This window comes from Ceratotherium simum, chromosome 15, assembly GCF_057802395.1.
Source record: "Ceratotherium simum simum isolate JZ-2026a chromosome 15, ASM5780239v1, whole genome shotgun sequence".
NCBI classification, from domain to species: domain Eukaryota; kingdom Metazoa; phylum Chordata; class Mammalia; order Perissodactyla; family Rhinocerotidae; genus Ceratotherium; species Ceratotherium simum.
Window position 1 is genome coordinate 3,574,647 of NC_141914.1, and position 22,336 is coordinate 3,596,982.

The 22,336-nt window shown below is 37.1% G+C and overlaps 1 protein-coding gene and 1 pseudogene across 1 annotated transcript in view; both read left to right on the forward strand.

Moving 5' to 3' along the window:
• The first annotated feature begins 2,721 nt into the window (after positions 1–2,721).
• On the forward strand, positions 2,722–3,692 carry LOC147915101 (olfactory receptor 5K1-like; annotated as a pseudogene).
• Positions 3,693–14,899: 11,207 nt separating this feature from the next.
• Positions 14,900–22,336, forward strand: part of LOC101404133 (olfactory receptor 5K1) — a 35,614-nt gene continuing 28,177 nt past the window's right edge. Inside the window, exon 1 of the mRNA XM_087439483.1 lies at positions 14,900–15,271. The gene's annotated coding sequence lies outside the window, so the exon portion shown is untranslated. The remainder of the gene's footprint in view (positions 15,272–22,336) is intronic.

Genomic DNA, 22,336 nt, shown 5'->3' on the forward strand with positions numbered 1-22,336 from the left:
CTGAACCTACCACACTTGTTAGTCTCCTCTCCAAATGCTAATCATCTTTCATAAACCATATCAATTCCTCCAGTAAGAGGTCAAAGCAATCTAAGACTCTTTTCTGCTCACTTTACATTTATGCTGAATAATGGACAGAATTGTAAACTGAGGTCACTTACATATGAATCAGCAAGATGATCATCAAATGACCTTAGAGACTTTAGCAAAGGTCATTTGCCTTAACCTCATTGTCTCACAAGGCATCTTTAATGTCACGGAGTTTACATGTTTTGGGGACTGAATCTCCCCACAGAAATACACCAACATCAGTGCAGGGAAATCCCTTTAGGATTCGATCGAAAATTTTTAACTTTGCATTGTAAGGGACATAATTATTGACACTGACCTATTAGTAGTCTCCCAGATTTTCATTCTTTTAATCCCAAATGTTTTAGAGACAAAATTTATAATCTGACACTTTATGAGACCTAACACCATGAAGCAAACAATGAAGCATTACCAAACTCTTCTGAGTGCATCTAGGTAAGGGAATTATTCTAATTTATTGTTACTTTTAATATTAGCATCAATAAATATTTATTTATCAGAATGATTTAGCATTTTTTCATTGTTCTTAGATTTCAACTTCTTACCTATCTTTCTAGCTATTCTCAAAACTGAAGGCTATGAGAAATCAGGATGAGAAAATTCACTGCAATTCATGCTGACCTTCTCTGATTATAAGGTAGAATTTCAAAATATACAGGTATGAACAAAGAGTAATTCTGTTAAATAATTCAGGCACATGGATTGAAAGTTTTTTCTAACATAGTCGAATAACTAAGCAGCTGATATTAAATATTTTAAAACAAACAAATAAATAAAATTTTCAGCCTGTGCCTTTATTTTGATGTTTTCAATATGGAAAATGAACCTAGTGTGACCATAGAATTTATATGATGAGACACATCAGTCAATATGTCCTAACAGATCACTAAATAACGATAGAAGATAGCCTTTTAAAGGAAAACAAACTTGGTTCTCAAAAATCATACTAAGATTTAAAGGGTTTTCTCTTCTTCTAAGTGTTAGAAAACTAAAGTATAAAGGAAAGCTTATTTTTATTAGCTTTTAACCTACTCTGGTGTACTTCAGAAAATCTTACATAATTTTCTTAGGAAACAGAAAAATAGTAAATGAGTCAATTCAGATAAAAGAATGATACACTTAAATTTTTTGTTTGTTTTTTGAGAGGATACCAGCCCTGTGCTAACATCTGCCAATCCTCCTCTTTTTTTGCTGAGGAAGACTGGCCCTGGGCTAACATCAGTGCCCATCTTCCTCCACTTTATATGGGACACTGCCACAGTATGGCTTGCCAAGCAGCGCGTCCGTGTGCCCCCAGGATCCCAACCAGCGAACCCCGGGCCGCCCCAGCGGAGCGCGCGCACTTAACCGCTTGCACCACTGGGCTGGCCCCACACTTAAATTTTTTTAATGATGAATTTTGAATAATTTTCTTTAAGGACCATTGGTAGGATACTGAAAACAAGTTCATGCACATATGAAAAAAAAAGCCATGTGGAGGGGCCAGCCCGTGGCTTAGCGGTTAAGTGCGTGCGCTCCCCTACTGGCAGCCAGGAGTCCGATCCGGGGCATGCACCAAGGTATTGCTTTGCCGGCCATGCTGAGGCGGCATCCCACATACAGCAACTAGAAGGATGTGCAGCTATGACATACAACTATCTACTGGGGCTTTGGGGAAAAAAAGGAGGAGGATTGGCAATAGATGTTAGCTCAGAGCAGGTCTTCCTCAGCAAAAAGAGGAAGATTGGCATGGATGTTAGCTCAGGGCTGATCTTCCTCAAAAAAAAAAAAAAATTAAAAAGCCATGTAGAGTATATACAAGCAATTCTGGATTGTATTGGGTATATAAAATATGCTCAGGGATTCAGAAAATGGAGATCAATGTTTTCTGGGGCATTTAGTTAAAACTTTATTAAGTAATATTATATGAAAACTATGCTTCACATAAAGAAGAAAAGAATTTAGATATCTGGGCAAAAATCAATAGGAATAATGGCACGGACAAAGTCAGTGCTTATGGAAATGGGCTTGACACTGGGAAAACGGATGAGAGAAGTGATTACGTATGTATATTTATTTCCTCAATTTTCCAAAGTAATTTTCTTTAAAGATGACACTCCTCTCCTTAATTCTTAGTGATCTTCATGGAATTCCTGAGATATAAATTTAACGTATCTGTTGTATGCTTTTTCCAAACATTCACTCCACTGGGAGAGTATTGAAAACATTTTGTTGAGTTAAAATATGTGTGTGTGTGTATGAAAATTGATTTTAAGTTTATTTTAAGGATCTTTAATACATAAACTAACACTGAAATTATTAAGCAATACTGAAGAAAATATGGGTACACTAGATTTGTACACTATTCTTGCATAAATTCATAAAGACCAACCTTTTCCACTGTAAGCATCCTTCCTGGAATTATCAAAATATTCTTGGGACTCCTCAGTTTCAGAGTTGAGGTCATAAAGATGACATTTTAGGGGAATGAATGTTACTTTATGTGTCCCAGTATCTCAGAGACAATAAGGTAAGCTTGAAGAAGCAGTTCATCTCTTGTTGTAAAAAAGAAAAATTTGAAGGGAATATTATACACACTCTAATTTAGAATCTTTTATCTCCATAATTCCTATCTCAACAGACAAGGTAGAGATGACTGAGGATAACCACTCCTTGACAACTGAGTTTATCCTCACAGGATTCACAGATCACCCAGAGCTGAAGACCCTCCTGTTTGTGGTGTTCTTTGCCATCTATCTGATCACCATGGTGGGGAATCTTGGCTTGGTGGCACTGATTTTTATGGAGCGCCGACTACACAGGCCAATGTACATCTTTCTGGGCAACCTGGCTCTGATGGATTCCTGCTGTGCCTGTGCCATTACCCCCAAGATGTTAGAGAACTTCTTTTCTCAGGACACAATGATTTCCCTCTATGAATGCATGGCACAATTTTATTTTCTCTGCCTTGCTGAGACTGCGGACTGCTTTCTCCTGGCGGCAATGGCCTATGACCGCTACGTGGCCATCTGCAGGCCACTGCAGTACCACACCATGATGTCGAAGAAACTCTGCATTCGGATGACCACAGGGGCCTACATCGCTGGACACCTGCATTCCATGATCCATGTAGGGCTTCTGTTTAGGTTAACTTTCTGTGGGTCTCATCAAATCAACCACTTTTTTTGTGATGTTCTTCCATTATACAGACTCTCCTGTGCTGACCCTTATATCAATGAATTGATGATATTTATCTTTTCAGGGTCAGTTCAAATCTTTTCTATTACCATAGTCCTGATCTCTTATCTCTACATCCTTTTCACCATTTTCAAAATGAAATCCTGAGAGGGAAGAGGCAAAGCCTTATCTACGTGTGCATCCCACTTTCTCTCTGTCTCGGTATTCTATGGTTCTCTTCTCTTCGTGTACATTCGACCAAGTTTATTTAAAGAAGGGCATAAAGATATACCCGTTGTTGTTTTTTATACAATGGTAATTCCTTTATTAAATCCTTTTATTTATAGTCTAAGAAATAAGGAAGTAATAAATGTTATGAGAAAAACTATGAAGAAAATTTCAAAATTCTGAAACAAATAACATTCCCTGTGGAAAATTTATTTTAATTTGATAAAACTTTTTTTTTAAACAAAGACACATTTCTTTTTTTTTTTTAATTTATTTATTTTTCCCCCCAAAGCCCCAGTAGATAGTTGTATGTCATAGTTGCACAGCCTTCTAGCTGCTGTATGTGGGACGCGGCCTCGGCATGGCCAGATAAGCAGTGTGTTGGTGCGCGCCCGGGATCCGAACCCGGGCCACCAGCAGCCGAGCGCGCGCACTTAACTGCTAAGCCACGGGGCCGGCCCCTGATAAAACTTTTTTTAAAATCAAGGAATACTGAGAATGTAGAAAATGGCTATTTTACACATAAAATAATAAATTACTAAATCACTATAGTATATGAATCATATAAATAAATTCAGAAAGGAGAGATTCTGCTACCATGTATTTCAAAATCTAAGCTAGGTTCCATCAGGAGGGATCTAAATAATTACTTTCCAGGTCACAAATTGTTTCACGGTGAAATTAGTTACACTAGTAACTAATTATTTCAAAGTGTAATGAGTTACAATTTTCAACAAATACTAGGAATAGAAGTAAATATATATAAAGGTCACCTCCATTTAATATTGTTGGCAAATTTCTAGATTCCCAAAGCATAATCTTACAAACTCAGGTACATCCCAAATTCTCAAGAATTAATCCCTTCTTAAACAACACCATGTGTCAGAAGTAAACTGGATTTGAATATTTTTTTTTAGTTTCATTATTTTTCCTTCAAATATGACAGAGCAATTCCTGAAGAGATTAACTAAATAGTTTTTTTTTTTTTTTTTTTTTTGCTCTGATACTTTTACTTGTTTGTTATTAGGAATACCACCAACCTGGACTGATTCCAGAATAAATTCTTGATATTTTCATAGCATTAGCAAAAAGCTGGAGATGCTGTTCAAGCATAAATGAGGCAGAAAATAGTGAAAATTCTAAATATCTAAGCAAAAATATTTATTGATCACTTACATGTGCAAATATGAAAGAAAAAATAATTTACTGAGAACCTACTATCTGCTAGGCACTAAGCTAGACCTTTCATACATATTACCTACCAGTTGTTAAACAGGATTTTTCATGCTTTTCCTCAGTAAAAATCTCATACTTTGAAATATTGAGTGGCTTGTCCAAGTTCATCCAGGTCATCTGGATTGGGCTAGAATTTGAATCAATACCGCCTTTTCCTCACATGCTTGGGAGGTCAGAAAATGGAGATCCTTGTAGCCTGGGGTATTTAGTTCTCAAGTAGCATCAGACGTAAACTGTGCCTTAAAAAATGGTAAAGAAAAAAGATGCTTGGAGAAAACTAGGAATGAGTATGACCAAAGTCAATATTCATGAAATGAGTATGGCAGGGAACAGGGGATGAGGGAGGTGAACCATGGGACAGAGTCAGAAAGCTGACAAACCATTCAGGAGCTGTTGGTGAGTGTGGGAAACAAGGGAGGAAGTGGATCAGGTTACTGAGAATCTTAAATACCACCCTCAGGAATCTGAATTTATCTTAGAGGCATCAAACACTGAAGTCTTCCTGGAGCAGAGTAATATGATTGTAACTTTCAGAAACCTGATCAGATTGATTGGAAAGAGGCTGGAAGCAAGGAGACTAACTTCAACAATTCACATACCAGATGATGGGAGCTGAAATTGGAGAATACTTTAAAAAGAAAGAAGACTGCACAGACATAAACAACACTTTAAAGAAAAACAATAGTAAACTGTAACTGATGGGTAATAAAATGAAGGCCTATCTCCTCCTGTGAGTATCATCCATGTCATAACTGATCTCATATCACCAACACTGAATAAGGTGCCTGACACATTTGGCCATTTAATAAACATTTCCTTCAATATGTTTTTAATTTAATTATGTAAATTAATATGTAATAGGCTTATTATTTTTATTTTTGAATGAACTAATAAATAATTTTTTATTTCCTGGTTTATTTTCTATTATTAAATACTGATAGATATAACCCACATAAACAAAGCTCTTTAGGGTCCTAACACATTTAATTTTTATTTAATTTTTATTTATTTACATTTGTGTGTATGTGTGTGTGAGAAAGATTAGCTATGAGCTAACATCTATTGCCAATCCTCCTCTTTTTGCTGAGGAAGATTGGCCCTGGGCTAACATTCGTGCTCATCTTCCTCTACTTTATATGGGACACCGCCACAGCATGGCTTGACAAGCAGTGCGTTGATCTGAACACGGCCCAGGATCTGAACCTGTGAACTCCGGGCCGCTGAAGCGGAGCGTGCAAACCTAACTGTTATGCCGCCCGGCTGGCCCCTATTTATTTACTTTTAATCTAAGTTTAATCTAACTGTTTTTAAAGGAAATCTAGTCTAAAATATCTGATCTCTGTACTATTATTTCTCTTCTAAAAAAATTCTACCACAATTTATGTTTGAACATTTATAATAGTACAAGCTCAGTACTTCCCAAGAAAGCCTATTTTATAACTGAAAGGCTATTATAAATAATTTCATAAATACATTGGTAACATTGGTTTATAACATTACATAAATTTCAGATGTACATCATTATAATTCGAATTTTGTATAGACCATAATGTGCTCACCAACAAACGTCCAGTTGCCTAGACTAAAAGTCTAAGCACTTCTTAAGAGTGGAAAGGAATCCAGATCCCAATAAGTTTGAGAAGCTCTGGATTAGATGGCTGCTGTGTCTCCTGGATCCACCCTCTATTTGAGTGGATATTTTTAGCTGTCAGACTTGCAGGCATTCATTCCCTTTCCTTTTTCTAAGGGGACCACAATTCTTGATATGTATTTCTGCACCACCCACCCCCAACCCTTAGCAACACTGAATCCAAGAGGTCTGTTAAGGGAAGGGTATGTGACTTATTTGGGGCCAGTGAGACAAAAGAGGTGATTTTCTGGAAGTTTCTGGGAAATATGTTTCCATTATTTCAAAAGAGATCCACCAAAAGGGTAGTGCTTCTCTCTCTGAATGTCATGGGGTGTGGCTGTGAAATCTGCCACAGACTACGGCCATTCTGCCATCCAGAGAGAAACCAGCCTGGAGATGAAATCAGCCCACAGGGGTGAGCACAGCTGAGGGAATCACAGAGGAACAAACCTAAAGTCTCTGGAATAAACCACCCCTTTTGGTTGTGTAATCCAACAGATCTTCTCACTGTTTAACATGATTTATTTGCAACTGAATAAATCTTCATTGATACATTCATGGCTCTTGCCTTCTCTCTCATTTAAATTTTATTTATTTATTTATTTTTCCCCCAAAGCCCCAGTAGATAGTTGTATGTCATAGCTGCACATCCTTCTAGCTGCTGTATGTGGGACGCGGCCTCAGCACTGCCGGACAAGCGGTGCATCGGTTCGCGCCGGGGATCCAAACCTGGGCTGCCAGCAACGGAGCGCGCACACCCAACCGCTAAGCCACGGGGCCAGCCTTTCTCTCTCATTTAATACTCCATTTTAAATTAATCCAAAGACATTCTTTTAGTTTACAAATAACTTTTCAGCAGTATCCACTTAACGATTCAGTATATCTATTGTCTTTTAATTTCATTACGATATTTTAATTTCCTATAAACTCACTGAAAAAAATGAGGGACAGAGAGGCTGCATAATTTGTCCACAGAAATACTAAGGTGGAGCTCAGGGAGCAAACCAGACTATCTGGCTGCAGAACCACATTCATAATCACCAAGTCACACTATACACAGCACAGGGAATTAAAGGTAGCATGAGAGGGACACCTTCAAGAAGCCAGGCTGTCAAGTGGGCAGAGAAATAGGGCCGAGATTCAAGGAAGATGTGGATCAGTGACATGTTCCTCTAAATTTATTTTGAAAAATGTCAAACCTACAGAAAAGTTGAGAGAATGCCCATGGATTTTTTTAAACCAAGTTTAAATGACTGTTAACATTTTACCACATTTGCCTGGTAATCTGTCTCCACATGTGTATATGCATACATTTAATTCACGTATATACCTACATATGCATATGATGACATTATGCCAGTTTACCCAGAAATACTTCAACATACATCTCAAAAGAACAAAGCCATTTCCCACATCATCGTAATATCACTATTATCTCCAAGAAACTTAACACCACCTAACAGGAAGTTCACATTCAAATTTTTCCCCCCAAATTTTCCTCTATAGAAATTTATTTTTTTCATCAAGAATTCAATTAAAGGTCACTATTTACATTCAGTTATCGTTCTTTAGTCTCCTTTAATCTAGATGAATCTTCTTGCCTTTCTTTTTCTTTTCATGACATTTAAATTTTCAGATGTTCTGGTCAGATGTCAAGTAATATATCCCACAATCTCTATTTTTGTGATGTTCCCTCATGCTTAGATTCAAATTAGACATTTCAGTAACAGTAGGTATGATAACTTTTCTTTCTTGCATCAGGAGACCCATAACATCAGTTTGTCTTATTACTGGTGATGCTGACTTTGATAACTTGGTTAAGGCAGTGTCCATCAGATCCTTCTATGATAAAGATTACTTGTTTCTTTGAGAATGAAAATCTCCCCTGTAGGGTGATACACTGACACCATGTGAATTTCCTGTTCCCTAACAATTTTTCCTCAGTGGTTTTAGCATCCAATGACAATCCTTGCTTGAATAAATTATTATATTTGGAGGTAGAAAAATGGTGATGGTTTTCCCCAGGTATTATCTGGCTTCATTCTGAAAAGAAGAGCTTTACCTCAAAGTCGTCTTCTTTAAATAAATTTTTAAAATTCTAGAATAGTTTTAGATTATAAAAAATAACAAAGAGAGTTCACATACAATCACATACCCATTTTCCCATATTATTAACATCTTATATTAGTATGGTACCAATGCTATAATTAATGAGCCAATATTGATGTATTATGATGAAATGAAGTCCATACTATATGCAGATTTCCGTAGTTTAACCTAATGTCCTTCTGCTCCAGAATCTCATCCAGATATCACATTATATGTAGTCGTCGTGTCTCCTTAGGCCTCTCCCAGCTGTGACAGTTTCTCAGACATTCCTTGTTATTGATATCCTTGCAAGTTTTGAGGAGTACTAAGCACACATTTTGTAGAATGTCCCTCAACTGGGATTTCTCCTGTGCTTTTGTCATGGTGAGACTAGGGTGATAGGTTTTTGGAATGAAGACCACAGAGGTAGTTGTCATTTTCATCACATCACGTCAGTGGTAAATATGATCATCATGACTTACAACCCTCGATGTTGTCCTGACCACATGGCTGAGGCCGGGTCTGCCAGGTTCCTCCACTGTAAAGTCAGTCTTTACCCCCTCTCCTTACTGAGGTCTTGGTAAGGAAGTCACTATACACAGCTCACACTTAGAGGGGAGTTTTGCACCACCTCCTTCGAGCAAAGTTATCTACATAAATTATTTGGAATTTTTCTGCACAGGAGATTTGTCTATTCACGTCATTTATTTATATATTCAATCACTTACACCAGTATGGACTCATGGATATTTACTTTAGACTCTGAGATATAATCAAATACTACTTTACTAATTTTGTTGCTCAAATCATTCCAGCTTCAGCCACTGAGAGCTGTTTCCTTTGGCTCCTGTGTCCCTTCGTCATACGCCCATCATTGCGTATACGCAGTGGTTTTTTGTTTGTTTAGCATTTTTTTTACTTTCTGGCATTACAAGATCCTCCAGGCTCATCTTGTATATTTCCTTCCCTTGCTCCAGAATCAGCCTTTTCTCCAAAGAGCTCTGGTTCCTTTGACTGGATGATGGTATTAGAAACCAGGATCTGGGCAATCGGTAGGCTCACTGCTTCTGCCAGCCTCAGAGCTGGCACAGTGAGGATATTCATGTGTGCTCCTGTGGTTCTAAATTCTTGCCAGCAATTGATATTTAACTTTTTTTTATTTTAGCCATTCTTGTAGTATCCCCTTATTGTTTTAATTTGCAATTCCCTAATGACAAATCATGTTGAGCAGCTTTTCACATGCTTATTTTCCATATGTATTTCTTCTTTGCTAAGATGCCTGTTCAGATCTTTGACCCATTTTTTAATTTGGCTCTTTGCTTATTGTTAATTTTCAAGCCTTCTTTGCATATTTTTACACAAGTCCTTTATCATAAATGCATTTGTAAATATTTTCTCACAGTCTGTGGCTTCTCTTTTGATACTCTTAAAAGTGTCTTTCTCAGAGCTGAAGTTTTTAATTTAATTTTATTTTATTTTATTTTTTTTTTTTTAATTTTTTGTTTATTGCAGTAACATTGGTTTATAACATTGTAAAAATTTCAGGTGTACATCATTGTACTTCTATTTCTGCATGGACTACATCATGTTCACCACCAAAATACTAATTACAACCCATCACCACACACATGTACCGAATTATCCCTTTCACCCTCCTCCCTCCCCCCTTCCCCTCTGGTAACCACCAATCCAATCTCTGTCCCTATGTGTTTGTTTATTGTTGTTATTATCTACTACTTAATGAAGGAAATCATACGGTATTTGACCTTCTCCCTCTGACTTATTTCACTTTGCATTATACCCTCAATGTCCATCCATGTTGTCACAAATGGCTGGATTTCGTCGTTTCTTATGGCTGAGTAGTATTCCATTGTGTATATATACCACAGCTTCTTTATCCATTCGTCCCTTGATGGGCACTTAGGTTGCTTCCAAGTCTTGGCTATTGTGAATAAGGCTGCAATGAACACAGGGGTGCATGTACCTTTGCAAATTGGTGTTTTCAAGTTCTTTGGATAAATACCCAACAGTGGAATAGCTGGATCATATGGTAGTTCTATCGTTGATTTTTGAGGAATCTCCATACTGTTTTCCATAGTGGCTGCACCAGTTTGCACTCCCACCAGCAGTGTATGAGAGTTCCCTTCTCTCCACAACCTCTCCAACACATGTTGTTTCCTGTCTTGTTAATTATAGCCATTCTGACAGGCGTGAGGTGATATCTCATTGTAGTTTTGATTTGCATTTCCCTGATAGTTAGTGATTTTGAACATCTTTTCATGTGTCTGTTGGCCATCTGTATATCTTCTTTGGAGAAATGTCTGTTCAGGTCTTTTGCCCATTTTTTAATTGGGTTGGTAGTTTTTTTGTTGTTGAGATGCATGAGTTCTTTATATATTTTGGAGATTAAGCCCTTATCAGATGTATGGTTTGCAAATATCTTCTCCCAATTGTTAGGTTGTCTTTTCGTTTTGTTGATGGTTTCCTTTGCTGTGCAGAAGCTTTTTAGTTTGATGTAGTCCCATTTGTTTATTTTTTCTATTGTTTCTCTTGCCTGGTCAGATGTGGTGTTTGAAAAGATGTTGCTAAGACTGATGTGGAAGAGCGTACTGCCTATGTTTTCTTCTAGAACTTTCACAGTTTCAGGTCTTACATTCAAGTCTTTAATCCATTTGGAGTTAATTTTTGTGTATGGTGTAAGGTAAGGGTCTACTTTCATTTTTTTGCATGTGGCTATCCAGTTTTCCCAACACCATTTGTTGAAGAGACTTTCTTTTCCCCATTGTATGTTCTTGGCTCCTTTGTCGAAGATTAGCTGTCCATAGATGTGTGGGTTTATTTCTGGGCTTTCGATTCTATTCCATTGATCTGTGTGTCTGTTTTTGTGCCAGTACCATGCTGTTTTGGTTACTATAGCTTTGTAGTATATTTTGAAATCAGGGAGTGTGATACCTCCAGCTTTGTTCTTTTTTCTCAGGATTCCTTTAGCTATTCGGGGTCTTTTGTTGTTCCATATAAATTTTAGGATTCTTTGTTCTATTTCTGTGAAAAATGTTGTTGGAACTTTGATAGGGATTGCATTGAATCTATAGATGGCTTTAATTGGCCTGTAATTTTCTTTTTTTGTGTTGTCCTTGTCTGGTTTTGGTATCAGGGTAATGTCAGCTTCGTAGAATGAGTTAGGGAGCTTCCCCCCCTCCTCAATTGTTTGGAAGAGTTTGAGAAGGATAGGTATTAACTCTTCTTTGAATGTTTGGTAGAATTCACCAGGGAAGCCATCTGGTCCTGGACTTTTATTTTTGGGGAGGTTTTTGATTACTGTTTCGATCTCCTTACTGGTGATTGGTCTATTCAAATTCTCTACTTCTTCTTGATCCAGTTTTGGAAGGTTGTATGATTCTAAGAATTTATCCATTTCTTCCAGATTGTCGAATTGGTTGGCATATAGTTTTTCATAGTATTCTCTTATAATCTTTTGTATTTCTGAGGTGTCTGTTGTAACCTCTCCTCTTTCATTTCTGATTTTACTTATTTGTGCCTTCTCTCTTTTTTTTCTTGGTGAGTCTAGCTAAAGGTTTGTCAATTTTGTTTATCTTTTCAAAGAACCAGCTCTTGGTTTTATTAATTTTTCTATTGTTTTTGGTCTCTATTTCATTTATTTCTGCTCTGATTTTTATTATTTCCCTTCTTCTACTGATTTTGGGCTTTGTTTGTTCTTCTTTTTCCAGTTCCTTTAGGTGCATTGTTAGATTGTTTATTTGAGATTTTTCTTGTTTGTTGAGATAGGCCTGTATTGCTATAAACTTCCCTCTTAGAACTGCTTTTGCTGTATCCCATAAATTCTGGCATGTCGTATTTTCATTTTCATTTGTCTCCAGGTATTTTTGATTTCTTCTTTGATTTCTTCGTTAACCCAATCGTTGTTCAGTAGCATTTTGTTTAATCTCCATGTATTTGTGGCTTTTCTGATTTTCTTCCTATAGTTGATTTCTAGTTTCATACCGTTGTGGTCAGAAAAGATGGTTGGTATTATTTCAATCTTCTTAAATTTATGGAGACTTGTTTTGTGGCCTAATATGTGATCAATCCTGGAGAATGTTCCATGTGCATTTGAAAAGAACGTGTATTCTTCGGTTTTGGATGGAATGCTCTGTATATATCTACTAGGTCCATCTGTTCTAGTGTGTCGTTTAAGGCCAATGTTTCCTTATTGATCTTCTGTTTGGATGATCTATCCGTTGGTGTAAGTGGAGTGTTAAAGTCCCCTACTATTATTGTGTTACTGTCTATTTCTGTTTTTATGTCTGTTAATAATTGCTTTATATATTTAGGTGCACCTACATTGGGTGCGTAGATATTTACAAGTGTTATATCCTCTTGTTGGATTGTTCCCTTGATCATTATGTAATGCCCTTCTTTGTCTCGTTTTACAGTTTTTGTTTTAAAGTCTATTTTGTCTGATATGAGTACTGCTACCCCTGCTTTCTTTTCATTGCCATTTGCGTGGAGTATCTTTTTCCATCCCTTCACTTTCAGTTTGTGAGTGTCTTTAGGTCTGAAGTGTGTCTCTTGTATGCAGCATATATATGGGTCTTGTTTTTTTATCCAGTCAGCCACCCTATGCCTTTTAATTGGAGCATTTAGTCCATTGATGTTTAAAGTAGCTATTGATAAGTATGTACTTACTGCCATTTTTTAACTTTTTTTTTTTTTCCCTCAGTGTTTTAGTAGTCCTTCTCTGTTCCTTACTTCTTCTATACAGAATTGATGGTCACTTTAGTTTGACCTCTGTCTGAAAGCTGTACTCTTTAACTACCCTCCTCCCTCCTTTTGTTTTTGATATCATATCCAACTTCTTTTTTGTGCATTTGTATCCATTACGTTCTAATCGTGGAAATTGATAATTTTTCCTATTTGTGGTCTTCTCTTTTCCCCTTAAATCAGTCCCTTTAACATTTCTTGTAACACTGGTTTCTTGGTGACAAACTCCTTTAATTTTTGCTTGTCTGGGAAATTTTTGATCTCTCCTTCCATTTTGAACGATAACCTTGCTGGGTAGAGTATTCTTGGCTGTAAGTTTTTTCCTTTTAGCACTTTAAATATATCGTGCCATTCTCTTCTAGCCTGCTGAGAAGTCAGCTGATAGCCTTATGGCGTTTCCTTTGTATGTAACTTGACATTCTCTTGTGGCTTTTAGGATTCTCTCTTTATCTTTAATTCTGGACATTTTGATTATGATGTGTCTTGGTGTGGGCCTCTTTGGGTTTATCTTGTTTGGGGCTCTCTGTGCCTCCTGTACCTGGATGTCTGTTTCCTTCCTTAGGTTAGGGAAGTTTTCATCTATTATTTCTTGAAATAGATTCTCTGCCCCCTTGTCTCGCTCTTCTCCTTCCGGGACACCTATAACACGGATGTTAGTGCGCTTGATGTTGTCCCAGAGGTCCCTTAGACTGTCCTCACTCTTTTTAATTCTTTTCTCTTTTACCTGTTCACCTTGGGTAATTTCTTCTAGTCTTTCTTCCAGCTCACAGATCCGTTCTTCTGTATCCTCTACTCTGCTTTTGAGTCCCTCTAATGAATTTTTCATTTCCAGTATTGTATTCTTCATTTCTGATTGGTTCTTTTTCTATCTTCCATTTCTTTGTTGACATTCTCACTGAGTTCATCTATTCTTCTCCCCAGATCAGTTAGCATCCTTAACACTCTTAGTTTGAACTCTCTGTCGGGTAGGTTGCTCATTTCTGTTTCACTTAGTTCCTTTTCTGGGGTTTTGTCCTGTTCCCTTACTTGGAATGTATTCTTTTGCCTCCTCATTTTGCCTCTTTCCCTGTGCTTGTGTCTATGTATTAGGTAGGTCAGCTACGTCTCCTGCTCTTGGATAGGTGACCTTATGTAAGTGATGGCTTAGGAGGCTTCCAGTGTGCTTCCCTCAGTTCTCAATGTTCCAGGGGTGACCCCTATGTGGGCTACGTGTGTGCTTCTATTGTGGCCTGTTAGCTCTCCCTATAGGCGCCCAGCGAGGCTGAGTTATGCTCCTGGCCAGCTGTTGTAATGCTCAGCTGCTTGTAGTTGTTGTGGGCCCTTCAGTCTCTTTATCAGGTGTGAGGAGCCCCAGCACAGTTGGCTGCAAGTTCTAATACCACATCTGTGTTGCAGTATTTCTTTTAAGTGAGTAGGCCCCCAGCGTGGCAGGTTGTTAGGCTCAGGGCCTTAGAATTGCTGTAAACCTCTAGCCTATTAGGTCTCTTGTCAGCTCTCTGAGGATTGCAGCTGGGTGGGGCTGGCCTCAGGCACAGGAGCACCCAATTGTTTCAGGCTTTGGAAGGTGGGGCAAACCTCCTATGTGGGTCTTTGAGAAGCACAAGTCTTCTGCAGCTGACAAGCCCTGCCGCCCACAGGTCCACACACACAGTCAACACAGTCCTGCCCCGTGTGGCGCCCGACCTCCCCAAGCGGACCCAGTCTCTCCACGGCGGGAGCCCCACACACTCCGCCACCACCCCACACTCTCCACCCGCTCCTTGTGCACACCCTGCCCCGCTCAAGTCAGCTCAGTTGCCAGGCTGCAGAAAATCCAGTCACCAATCTATGCAGGCCCACACGTTGCCTGAGGGTTTGTTGTTAGGTGGGGCCAGTCTCTAGGGTGGGCTGCCTGCCCTGGCTGAGCTGGATTAAATCGGTGCTCTAGCGGGTGGAGCAGACCCTGGGCTAGCAGGTCTCAGGGAAAACTCCAATGGCGTCTGTGTCAGCACGCCCACACCGAGCCACAACCATGTCCACCGCCAATGTCCCAGTCCCTGGAGAGGTCTCACCCCTCACCGAGATGCACTCAGGGCCTATTAGGTGAGTCTCTTGTCACCAAAGCAGTGTGCACCTTTCTTTCTGGTGATTTTAGGATGCTTTCTGGAACGGGTGAGTTTGTGCGCGGGCCCTTTAAGAGCCAGTTTTAGTTTCTTTGTGAACCGGGTTTTCTGGGGGTGCTACCCAATGCTTTAGTAGCAGCAAAGTCAGATATTATGCCGCTGGTCTCGATTGTGCTGGGTCCACACAATGCCCACAGCGGGGGCGCTCCCGGCTCAGGGCCCCGCGCCTCCAGGGAGGTTGCGTACCTGTGAGCTGCTCCCGGCGGCCATGAAGCTGGCGGCTTGTGAAGGCGGCGTTTTTCCTCTCCGGAAGGGAGTCTCTGCCTCTTCCACCCCAGTTAGGATTGTCCGTTGTTGCAGGAGTTCCTCTTATCCAGTTTTCAGCTCTGTCTCAGGGGTAATTTTTCCACGAGTAGTTGTAAATTGGCTGTGTCCACGGGAGGAGGTGAGTTCAGAGTCTGCCTACGCCGCCATCTTGACTCCCTCCCCTTAATTTTAATATAACAATGTTTTCTTTGATAGACTGTGCTTTTGGTGTTGTAGCTAAAAGTCATCACCACACTGAAGAACAGCTACATTTTCTATGTTTTCTTTTAGAAGTTTCATGGTTTGGAGTTTTACATTTATATCTATGATCTGTTTGGGGTAATATTTGTGAAATGTGTAGGGTTGGTGTCTAGGTTTTTGCATATGGATGTCCAGTTGTTCCAGCAACATTTATGTAAAGACTATTCCTTATTCATTGAATTGCCTTTACTCCTCTGTCAAAGATCAAATATATTTGTGTGGGTCTATTCCGGGCTCTCTGTTCTGTTTCCTTGACCTATGTGTCTATTCTTTCCAAAGCACCATGCTGTATAATTACTGTAGTCTTATAGTAAGTCTTGACATCAGGTAGTGTGAGTCCTCCAACTTTATTCTTCTTCAGTAGCGTTGGGTATTCCTGTCTTGCCTTTCCATTTAAACTCTAGAATCAGTTTGTCAATATGAATAATGCTGCTCTGAACATTCATGTAAGTTTGTGTTTGGACATATGTCTCATTTCTCTCGGGTACATACCTTGGAATGGAAGTCCTGGGTCATATGGTAACTCAACGGTTGGACTTTTGAGGAGCTGCTGGACTGTCTTCCCAAGCGGCTGCACCATTCTACTTTCCTAACAGCAGTGCATGAGGGTCCAATTTGGCCACATCCTCATCAACACTTGTTGTCGTCTGTCTTTTTTTATTATGGCCATTATAGTTCATGCAAACTGTTATCTCACTGTAGTTTTGACTGATTTCCTTCATGGCTAATAATATAGAGAGTCTTGTCATATAGATTGGTCTATATTGTCTTTGGAGAAATGACTATTCAGAATCCTTTGCCATTTTTATAATGGGGTAATTTGTGATTTTATTATTGAGTTGTAAGAATTCTTTATATTTTCTAGATACAAGTCCCTTATCATACATATGATTTCCATATATTTTATCCAATCATACTGATTGTCTTTCACTTTCTTGGTGGTGTCCCCTGAAACAAAAAAGGTTCAATTTTGATTAAGTCTAATTTATCTGTTTTTAATATGTTGCCTGTGCTTTAGGTGTCATATTTAAGTAACTATTGCATAATACAATGTCACAAGTATTTACACCTATGTTTCTTCTAAGAGTTTTAAAATTTCAGCTCTTACATTTAGGTATTTAATCTAGTTTGAGTTAATTTTTGTGTATGTTCAGAAATAGGGGTCCAACTTCATTCTTTAACATGTGGACATCCAGTTGCCCTAGCACCATTTGTTGAAGAGACTATTCCTTCCTCATTTAAATTATTTGGCTTTCTTGTCAAAAAATCAACTGACCATAATTGGAGGGTTCATTTCAGGACTCTCATCTATTTTATGTATATATTTTATCTACAGGTTGATCCTTACACCAGTACCAAACTGTTTTGATTCCTGCAGTTTTTCAGTAGGTTTTGAAATCAGGGAGTGTGAGTTTCCTTGCTTTATTCTTCTTATTCACGATTGTTTTGGTTGTTCTGAGCCCCTGTGAATTTTAGGATCAGCCTGTCATTTTCTGCAAAGAAGCAAGCTGGGATTTTAATAGGAATTACCTTGAATCTGTAGATCAGTTTGGAGTATACTGTCATTTTAACAATATTACATCTTCTGATTGATGAACACAAGATGTCTTTCCATTTATTTATATCTTCTTTTATTTCTTTCAACAGTGTTTGATAGTTTTCAGTATAAGTTTTGCATTTTGATTAAATTTGTTGCTATGTGTTTTCTTCTTTTTGATGAATTTGAAAATGTAATTGTCTTCATAATTTCATTTTTGGGTCGCTCATTGCAAAGGTATAAAACAAAATTGATTTATGTATGTTGATCTTGTTTCCTGCAACCTTGCCAACTTGCTTACTAGTTCTAATAGTTTTTTAGTTGCTTCCTTAGGATTTTCTATATACAAGATTATGTCATCTGCAAAAAGAGGTTTATTGTTTCCTTTCCAATCTGGATGCCCTTTACCCTATGTCTCGCCTAGTTGCCCTGGCTACAACCTTCAGCACAATGCTGAGCAGACGTGGGAAGAACAGACATCCTTGTCTTGTTCCTGATCTTAGGAGGAAAGCTTTTATTCTTTCACCATTGAGTATGAAGTTAGCTATGGGTTTTTCATAATTTCCTTTTATCATGTTGAGGAATTTCCCTTCTATTCCTGGTTTCTTTGGTGTTTTTATCATGAAAGGGTGTTGAATTTTGTCAAATACTTTTTCTGTCTCTTTTGAGATGGTGGCATGGCTTCTGTCCTTTACTCTATTGATATGGTGCACTGACACCTTTTTGAAAGTTAAAACAACCTTGTATTCACAGATTAAATTCCACTTGGTTATGATGTAGAGTCCCTTTTATGTGTTGCTGGATTTGGTTTACCAGTATTTTTTCAAGGATTTTGCGTGTATATTCAAAACACGTATTGGTCTACAGTTTTCCTGTGATATATTTGTCTGGTTTTGGTATCAGAATAATTTTGGCTTCATCAAACGAATTGGGAAGTGTTTCTTCCGCTTCAGTTTTTGAAAATTTGCAAAGAATTGGTGTTAGTTCATTTTAAATCTTGGTAAAATTCACCAGGGAAGCCCTCTTGGCCTGGGCATTTCTATTTGGGTAGTTTTTTTTAAATTACTAATTCCATCTCTTTACTTGTTATGAATATATTAAGATTTTCTATTTCTTCTTGAATCGGTTTTGGTAGCTTGTGTCTTTTTAGGAATGTGTTCATTTTATCACGGTTATCTAATTTGTTGGTATACAATTTTCACAGTATTTCTTATAATCCATTTTATTTCCGTAATGGTGACGATAATGTCCTCTCTTTCATTCCTGAATCCAGTAATTTAAGTCTTTTCTCCCTCTTTTTTTTTGGTAGTTTAACTAAGGCTTGTCAATTTTATTGATCTTTTCAAAGAACAATCTTTGGGCTCATTAATTTTCCCTGTTGCTTTTCTATTCTCTGTTTCATTAATTTCTTCTGTAATGTTTATTATTTCTTTCTACTTCTTGCTTTGGTTTTAGTTTTCTCTTATATTCCTGTAGGTGGAAGCTTAGGCTATTTATTTCAGATCTTTATCTCTCTTTATAACACAGATGTTTACAACTATAAATTTTCCTCTCAGCACTGCCTTAGCTGCATCCCATAAATTTAGGTACATTGTGTCTTTACTTCCATTCATCTGAAAATATGTTCTACTTTCCCTTGCAATTTCTTCTTTGAAGTATTGATCATTTAGGAGTATGTTGTTTTACTTCCACATATTTTTGTGTTTCCCAATTTTTTTTCTGCTATTGAGTTCTAATTTCATTCCCTTATAGTCAGAAAACATACTTTGTATTATTTGTATACTTTGAGGTTTATTGAGAGTTGCTTTACTGTCTAACATATGGTGTATACTGAAGAATATTCCATGTGAACTTGAGAAGAATGCATATTCTGTTGTTGGTGAAGTGTTCTATAAATGTATACTTAGTCTAGTTCGCGTATTGTGTATTTCCAATCTTAAATTTCCTTGTTCTACTGTCTACTTATTCTATCCATTACTGAAAGTAGAGTGTTGAAGTTTCCAATTGCGATTGTTGAATTGTGTATTTCTGCCTTCTTTTCTCACACTTTGGCTTCATATATTTTGGTACTCTGTTACGTGTATCTATGCTTATACTTGTTATATCTTCCTGATAGACTGATCTTTTTGTCATTATATAATGTTCCTCTTTATCTCTAGTAACACTTTTTGTTTCAAAGTCTAATTTGTCTGATATTAGTACAGCTACTCCACCTTTCTTGTTGTTGCTGTATGCATGATCTGTCTTTCCACTCTTTTGCCTTCAATCTATTTGTATCTTTGATTCTGAAGTATGTCTCCTGTAGACAGCATATGGCTGGATCATGTTTTTTTAATTTAATCTGACAATATTTGCTTTTTGATTAGATTATTCAATCTATTCACACAATGTTATTAATACAGTTACAGTTATGTCTGCCATTTTACTTTTTTTTTCTTTTTATGGGGGGGTGAGATTCCAGTGTGTTGCATTATATAATTTGAAGTACCATAAAGGCCTTTGACCTTGAAGACTTCCCTTTATTGATTTTCATATCCTTGCCTGTACTTAGCATCTATAATTAGACTACAGGCCATCATGACAAGACTGAAATTTCCTAAAGCATGTTTTCCTTCTTTATTTTTGGACATTTTATAATTTCTTTTATCTTAATAATATTTTGTAAATGGTAACTAAAACCCATTTGTAACAAGCACCTATAAACATCCTGATTTTAAAAATGAGGAAGCAAAAAATTATTGCCCAAACTCTGAGGCCACTGACATTGTTTTTGAAGAGGAGTCTAACAATCTCTGAACACTTGCCACCTCCAAGCCCCTTTTAGATAAAAATGTTGGGGGTTCCGATGCATTGGGGGCCATGTTTTCTTTTTCTAATTTTTATTCAATTTATTTAAACTAAAAAAAAAAGAAAAAACAGTTCACTCATTTCTCCCACCCCATTCCCCTACCTCTTGCACCCTCAATCTGTTCTTTGTATCTATAAGCTTGGTTTTTTGTTTTTGTTTTTGTTTTAGATTCCATATGTGAGAGAGATCACATGGGATTTGTCTTTCTCTGCCTGACTTGTTTCCCTTAGAATAATGCCCTTGAGGTCCATCATGTTGTCGCAAATGGCAAAATGTCACTCTTTTTTATGGTTGAATAATATTCCACTGTGTGTGTATATATATATATACACACACCACAATTTCTTTATCCATTCATCTAACAATGGACACTTAGGTTGTTTCCATCTCTTGGCTTTGTAAATAATGCTGCAATAAACACAGGGGTGTGGATATCTCTTCTAATTAGTGTTTTTGTTCTCTTTGGATAAATACCCAGAATTGGAATTGCTGGATCATATGGTAGTTCTATTTTTAATTTTTTGAAGAACCTCCATACTGTTTTCACAGTGGTTGCACCAATTTACATTCCTACCAACAGTGCACAAGGGTTCCCTTTTCTCCACATCCTTGCCAATGCTTGTTATTTCTTGGCTTTTTGAGAATAGCCATTCTAACAGGTGTGAGGTGACATCTCATTGTGGTTTTGATTTGTATTCCCTGATGTTTAATGATGCTGAGCATCTTTTCATGTACCTGTTGGCAATCTGTGTGTCTTTTCTGAAAAAAAAATGTCTATTCAGATCTTCTTAATTGGATTTTTTTTTTGCTATTGATTTGTATGAGTTCTTTGTATATGTTGGATATTAGCCCCTTACCAGATACATAATTTGTAATTATTTTCTCCCATTCAGTGGGTTGCCTTTTCATTTTGTTGATGGTTTCCTTCTCTGTGTAGAAGTTTTTAGTTTGATGTAGTCCCATTTGTTTATTTTTCTTTTGTTGCTTTTGCTTTGGTGTCAGATTTAAAAAATCATTGCCAAGACCTATGTCAATGAGGTTGTCAATGTTTTCTTCTAGTTTTATGGTTTTAGGTCTTATGTTCAATTCTTTTACCCACTTTCAATTAATTTTTGTGTACAGCGTAAGATAGTGATCCAGTTTCATTCTTTTGGGTGTGTCTGTCCACTTTTTCCAACACCCTTCACTGAAGAGACTGTTCTTTCTCCATTGTATATTCTTGGCTATTCTGCCATAAATTAATTGACCCCACATGTGTGGATTTATTCCTGGGTTTTCTAATCTGTTCCATTGATCTATGTGTCTGCTTTTTATGCCAATATCATACTGTTTTAACTATTATAGCTTTGTAATATAGTTTGAAATCAGGGCGTGTGATGCCTCCAGTTTTGCTCTTCTGTCTCAAGATTGCTTTAAGATATATGTTGCCATTTTGCTTTTCATTTTCTATATGTCTCATGTATTTTTGTTCCTCTATTCCTCCTTTACTGCTTCATTTGCATTAAGTAAATATTTTCTAATGTAACATTTTAATTTCTTTAATGATTTATTCTTTCTAAATACATATTTAATATAATTATATAAATAAAATTTATATAATTTTATATAAATGTTAAATATTATATATATACAGTTTTTTTGTGATTGCTCTAGTGTTTACTATATACATCTTACCAGAATCAGTATTAGATTTATACTAGCTTAATTCTAGTCATATATAGAAATGTTACTCCTATATAGCTCTTTTTACTTTCTCCTGTTTTGTGGTATTATTGTTACACATATTACAGGTATTAATATTATAAACACATATATACTGTTATAGTTTTTACTTTACAATCTGCTGTCATTTCCTTAGCTCAATACCCTGCTCCCACCCACTTTCTCTGTGCTGTATTGGCAAATATACTACACATATATTATATTCTGTATGTTATATATCCAAGATTACATTATATACAAATTATTTTACACAAATTGTTTTTTAAATCAATTATGAGCAAAAAGGAGAAAAATATGCATTTAAAGTGTTTTTTTAATTGCATAATTATCTTTACTGGTGCTCTTTGTTTTTTATGTGGAGTTGAGTTACC